The sequence below is a fragment of the Chiloscyllium plagiosum genome, chromosome 15 (genome assembly GCF_004010195.1).
Source record: "Chiloscyllium plagiosum isolate BGI_BamShark_2017 chromosome 15, ASM401019v2, whole genome shotgun sequence".
Classification (NCBI taxonomy): Eukaryota; Metazoa; Chordata; class Chondrichthyes; order Orectolobiformes; family Hemiscylliidae; genus Chiloscyllium; species Chiloscyllium plagiosum.
The window spans coordinates 53157986-53164656 of record NC_057724.1 but is presented as its reverse complement, the minus strand read 5'-3'; the positions used below and the strand labels follow the sequence as shown (position 1 = coordinate 53164656).

The window sequence follows — 6671 nt, the reverse complement described above, 5'->3', positions numbered from 1 at the left end:
AGAAAATCAAAAAGGGAGTGCAAACGCCCACACCCAATATATACGTGGTCCACGGACTCCACAGCGCCACAGAACAAGCAGTTGGGCTGGGGGTCCGTGGACCACCCTAACCTGCGGTTGCAGGGGACTGCTGCGTGCAACACCCTCCACCCCAGATCCCCGAGAGAAAGGCGTGTCCGGACGGTGGATGAGGGAGAAGAGGTGGACGGTGTGCAGCAGCAGTCGATACAGGGCCCGCCTTTTTACGTCCTTAAAAGGGACAAAATGAAAATTGCTGAGGCGGCTCAGACTCCTGTGGGAAGCAACACTGCTGTTTTTTTTTCTTTTTTTCTGGTCCCAGAATCAGTTCCCCCTTCCTCTCAGACACCTTCAAGGAGGAGAGTCCTTGCACACACACTGATCCAGCTCTCAGTAAAGCCGACTACACCTGGCATTCCTGGTGGTCTCCCATCTAAGTACTAACCAGGCCAGAGTCTGCTTAGTTTTCAAGATCAGATGAGATCGGGCATTTTCAGACTAGTATGGCTGTGGGGCAACACTGCTGTTTATTTTTTTATTTTTTTTTTGCTAACACTCCTGTTCTTTTTTTTCTTATTAACCCCCACACTACCGCCTAACCGCGATAGTGCTTATTTTTTCCCCAGCACCCATGGTGTGTGCGTGCAGGTGTGAGACACAGTGAAAAACCACAAAGTGCACGAATCTTTATTCGATTTCCACCACCAGGAAGATAGGAAAACACCCGGGTGGCCAGGCCAGTGACAAGCACTGCCCTTCACATCAAAGGGCAGTGCTGTGTGATCAACACTGCTTTTTTTTTATTATTCAATTGAGAGAATGATAAATAACCTAGTTTAGTTGTGCCGGATGTTGTTATACAAATATTCAATAGCCAAAAAGAAACGCCTGTTTATTGCTTTAAAATTAAACCCCCACACTACCGCCTAACCGCGGTAATGTTTATTTTTTTCCCCACCAGGAAGATAGAAAAACACCCGGGTGGCCAGTGACAAGCACTGCCCTTCACATCAAAGGGCAGTGCTGTGTGATCAACACTGCTGTTTTTTATTTTTGGGGTTTTTTATTTAATCAAACCAGTGAAGGGGAGGGTAGGGAACACTGCTGTTTATTTTTTTTATTTTTTTTTTGACAAACACTGCCCTTCACCTCAAAGGGCAAGCACACCTGTTTTTCTTTTTCTTTCTTTAAAACCCCTACACCACCACCTAAGTGCGGTAGTTCTTATTTTTTCCCCAGCACCCATGGTGTGTGTGTGCAGGTGTGAGACACAGTGAAAGACACAAAGTGCACCAATCTTTATTCAAATTCCACCACCAGGAAGATAGGAAAACACCCAGGTGGCCAGTGACAAACACTGCCCTTCACATCAAGGGGCAGTGCTGTGTGATCAACACTGCTGTTTTTTATTTTTTGGGTTTTTTTTTATCAAAACAGTGAAGGGGAGGGTAGGGAACACTGCTGTTTATTTTTTTCGGGGAGTCCCTTTTTTTTCTTTTTTTAACCCCCACACTACCACCTAAGTGCGGTAGTGCTTATTTTTAATCTCCTGTTTATTTTTTTTCTCACCCGGGCCCTAATGTAACCGCGGAAGAGGGGCAGGCATCTCCTGTAACACTGCTGTTTATATCTGTTAGTCAGGGCTCCATGATTGGACTACATTAACTGCCCCAGTCAGGGAAGTCATTCGGAGGACCTCATTAAAATCACTAAAAGGGACTGGCTATGTAAGTAGGAGCATAATGTTAATCCTTTGCCCTTAATAGGCTCTGCATCTAGAAGATTACAGTGTGGTGCTGGAAATGCACAGCAGGTCAGGCAGCATCCGAGGAGCAGGAAAATCAATGTTTCGGGCCTGAACTGCTGTGCTTTTCCAGCACCACATTCTAATCTTGACTCTGATCTCCAGCATCTGCAGTCCTGACTTTTGCCTCTGCATCTAGAAGTCAACTAATTGGGTATTATTGATTTTCAGTTGAGTGTCAGGACTCTGGAATAGTCTGCGGACCATAGGTATATCTGATCCATAATTCCTATTAGATTTGGGGAATGTATCCTATGCAAGAACTGTGCCAATCTGAAACATTTACTCATCTATTCCTTTCAGAAATGCTGACAGATATGCTGAATACGTCCAGTATTTGCTCCTTTTGACCTCTATTTATCTAGCTGTTATATTTTTGTCTTTATAAAGGAAGGTGTAAAGAGGCAAGACTTCCCCAAAGGTCTTACATGTCAGAAAACTGATTCCTTCCTGCTCAAGCAATGCAAAATGGGCTAGTTGGACAGACTTGAAGGTGAGAATGAGAAAATCTGTTTGCTGCATTCCAAGCTGTGACATTTCAGCTCCAGGTAGCATTGATACAATCATGGCATTATACAACAGGAAACTGACCCTTCAGTCCATGCCACGTTCCCAAACTAAACTAGTTCTATTTTCCTGCATTTGGCCCATATCCCTCTAAGCCTTTTATTCTTCAATTTCCTTTTCTCCCAGTTCAGGCAAAGGAACTAAGGCTGTGGGGAAGGGACAAGGAACATTGCTCCTTTATGAATCTCCAATTGAGCTCAGTCCTTGGTCATGTCAATTCATTGGTTAAGATGGCAGCTGAGTAGGATGATCCAACTGGAACTCCTCCGCTCTTTTTATTACACATTTTCTCCTCCTTTTTTCCCCTCTTGGTGTTCTCTCCTGAGGGAGATCGGGCTGAGGGTCCCAAGCGGAGTGGGGACTGGCAGCGGGCTGGGGGGTCCCGAGTGGAGAGGGCACTGGCAGCAGGCTGGCGGCCCCCAAGCAGAATGGGGACTGGCAGCGGGCTGGGGGCCCCAAGCGGAGAGGGGACTGGCAGCACATTGGGGGCCACAAGCGGAGAGGGCACTGGCAGCAGGCTGGGGGCCTTGAGCGGAGAGGGGACTGGCAGCAGGCTGGGGGCCCCCAAGCGGAATGGGGACTGGCAGCGAGCTGGGGGCCCCCGAGTGGAGAGGGGACTGGCAGCGGGCTGGGGGCCCTGAGCGGAGAGGGCAGTGGCAGCGGGCTGGTGGCCCCAAGCGGAGGGGGCACTGGCAGCGGGCTGGAGGCCCCGAGTGGAGAGGGCACTGGCAGCGGGCTGGGGCCCCGAGTGGAGAGGGCACTGGCAGCGGGCTGGGGCCCCGAGTGGAGAGGGCACTGGCAGCAGGCTGAGGGCCCTAAGCGGAGAGGACACTGGCAGCAGGCTGAGGGCCCTAAGCGGAGAGGGCACTGGCAGCGGGCTGGGGGTCCTGAGCGGAGAGGGCAGTGGCAGCGGGCTGATGGCCCCGAGCGGAGAGGGGACTGGCAGCGGGCTGAGGGCCCTAAGCAGAGTGGGCACTGACAGTGGGCTGGGGGCTCCAAGCGGACTGGGGACTGGCAGCGGGCTGGGAGCCCCGAGCGGAGAGGGCACTGGCAGCGGGCTGGAGGTCCTGAGCGGAGAGGGCACTGGCAGCGGGCTGGGGGTCCCGAGTGGAGAGGGGACTGGCAGCACGTTGGGGGCCCCGAGTGGAGAGGGTACTGGCAGCGGGCTGGAGGTCCTGAGCGGAGAGGGCACTGGCAGCGGGCTGGAGGTCCTGAGCGGAGAGGGCACTGGCAGCACGTTGGGGGTCCCGAGTGGAGAGGGGACTGGCAGCACGTTGGGGGTCCCGAGTGGAGAGGGTACTGGCAGCGGGCTGGAGACCGCGAGTGCAGTGGGGACTGGCAGCAGGCTGGGGGCCCCGAGCGGAGAGGGGACTGGCATCGGGCTGAGGGCCCCGAGCGGACTGGGGGCTGGCAGCGGCCGGACATTATTTAAATGCAGAAAGAATGCAGAATGTTGCAGTACAAAATGATCTGGGTGTTAATGTGCGTGAATCACAAAGTGTCAGCATGCAGGCATAGCAAATAATTAGAAACACAAATGGACTAAATATAAGTTCTTTCTCTGCCTTTTTTTATGTATACATTGTTGATAATGCTGACACCAAGGAGCAATTTGATAAAAAAAATTGTGGAGCATATGGGCTTTTTGATTTCAGTACAAACACATTTTAATATCTTCCAGCGAGCTGATTCATAATAAGAGATTATCTAATTTGATGAGAAAAGAATAAATGAGGAAAAGATATTACTGCTTTCACATCTTAATTCACTGAAGTTTCACAGCTTGAAGGCAATGGTTTGCAGTTCCATGGGTTACACATTCACAATAAAGTACTTTGCATTGATTTATCTCACTGAGAATCACAAGGGATTCTGACAGAGGCAATATTATCAACCTGCAGGGTTTTACTTATGTGCGCAATTAACACAAGAAATGTGCCGCTGAAATTTTAAAATTAAGCTGACCAATCTTATCTCAGTCAAATAAGGATTTTTTTCTCTTTCAATTTTGTTGAATTTATCTCAGTTAACACAGTATAGTTAATTGTAACCATAAAAGTTAAGTTCAACAGTGTGATCCAGAGGACACATTACAGGCTGAGGTCTGCCTAGCAGGAAACTTGTAAAATAATACCGGTAAAAAGCAAAGTACTTCTTTCCTAGGATATTCATTGATTTACCTTAATCACAAATTGCATGAACTATTTGCTTGCATGTGTTCTTCTTGAAATGTGTGAGAACTTTATTTGAATTCTAAAATAAAGGGAAAGGAAAGGGTAATATGCATTAATAGAATTCCCTAAATGCTTCACTACATCTGCTAAATTCAAATGTAAAGCCAGCCTGTTATAAATACAAGATTGATGAATATAGTTTTATAAACTCAGACCAAATCTAACCTAAAGGAAAAGTCTTCACACAAAAAGATTTAAAGAATGCATTACCCAGGGGTTATTGAGGCAGAATTGCTTGAGCTGTTTGACAAAGAGGTAGCTACTACCTTAGAAGTGAGATTATTAGGTGATTATAGAGCAAAAGCAAGAGGCTAGGATTTTTAAAAAACTGCTGACAGCCAACAAGTTCATTGGCCTGAATAAGAAAGGAAGAATTTCAGGTTATTTCTTAGATAATGCATACACTGAGGCAACAAAGTTTCTGATAGCAGTACCATCAGCTAGGATCATAAAAACAGATATTAAAAAAATAGCTTGGTTGAGAGTATTGAAGAGAGGAAAACTCCAAAAATTAGTGTCGGGCCATACAAAAGTGAAATTATAAAACACCTCTAAACACAAGAGAAGGTTGAAAATTAGAATTCCCTTTTGCAAATAACAGTTGGTGAAAGATAATTGTAACATTTAAATCTGCAATTAACAGATTTTTGTGAACCAAAGGAATTAACAGAGACAGGTAGTATTGATATCAGAGATCAGCCAAAACTCAACACTGGGACCCAGTTAAGAATCTAAATGGCCCTCTTCCTCTTCCTAGGTTTATATAGCTGTATTCAAGCAGATACTCTTCATATATTTATTAAAATGAATATACATGGTTTTTCAATTAGAGGGAATCAAACCTATCCAGATGTTGTCACCATTTGGCACACTATTTGGTTTCCTGATTGAGATTAGTTGAGATTATTTACTAACACTAGATTTGATGGCTTCATTACAGGTCACTCAATGGGGATACAAGAAAATCCAGTTAATGATAGAGATTTAATAGTAGTAAGTTTTACTTTAAGTAAAACATACACTCTTACAAAATGTTGTAGTGAAGTAGATATACTGGCCAGATTTTAAGTAGCAGAGAGTCTACCAGCACCTGCAATTTGCTTAATCTTGCCCTTGCACCCTTTGGCACACAACATTTTACTCAAATCATTGTGAGTAGCATTAGCTGCAAATAGCACAGTGAGGGAAATCAGGCATCTGAGACCCATGTAATAAACAACCAGCAACCAATTGGATTTAGGGGCTGGGAAATAAATAGGGGAACGGTTGAGACAAAAGATAAAGCAGAGTGGGTGAACTCAATGTAAACTTAATTACAGAAAGGAAAGACTGGGGGTAAATAATAATTAGACTAAAAGAGAAGGGAAAGGAACAAAAAAGGAAAGAAAAAGAATTTGAAAATTTAGAATTTGGCATTTTTGCTATCTGAGATAATTTAAACTCTGATAAAAGGAGACTGTACTCTTCTTGTTGTTAACTTTCATTGCCTGAGATTTTGCTGGGCATGTACACTGTTGAAAGAGAGATTGCATTTCTAATCATTAGTCCTAAATACTTGCACCTAGTATTGTTTGCATAAAAACCATAAGTACAGCAATTTCATAACACTCAACAATAAGGCAGACAGCAAAATTTAACCTTCATGACACTAAAAGTGAGAACAATACAACTCAGACATCAATGTTTAAATATTGGCATTTAGTCATACACCCAGCCTTTGTCTGAAGTTGCTGCACTTTAACCTAGAAATAAGGGCAAACATCATTAGGTTCATTCTTACTTTAACAGCAAAATCTGGTTGCTGGCTGTGTACATCAGGCTGAAGTACAAAGGCTTAAGATTACATCAGGTTATCCTAAAAGCAGAATTTAGGGAGGTAGGAGGTAAGTTGATAATGTTACAACACAGGGTAAACCCGTCTGCTAATTTAAACCTGATACAGAATCTCACCTCGCACCATAATCTGTTAAATTTCAAGAGGCAAAGAATTATCTCAGATTTCACTATTTAAAGTAAAAAATTAACAATTTTACTTTTTAAGTCCAACA

At 44.8% G+C, this 6671-nt stretch overlaps 1 pseudogene; it reads right to left on the bottom strand.

Annotated features, from left to right (window-relative positions):
• Positions 1–415: 415 nt before the first annotated feature.
• LOC122557582 lies at positions 416–533 on the bottom strand (annotated as a pseudogene).
• Positions 534–6671: the final 6138 nt, after the last annotated feature.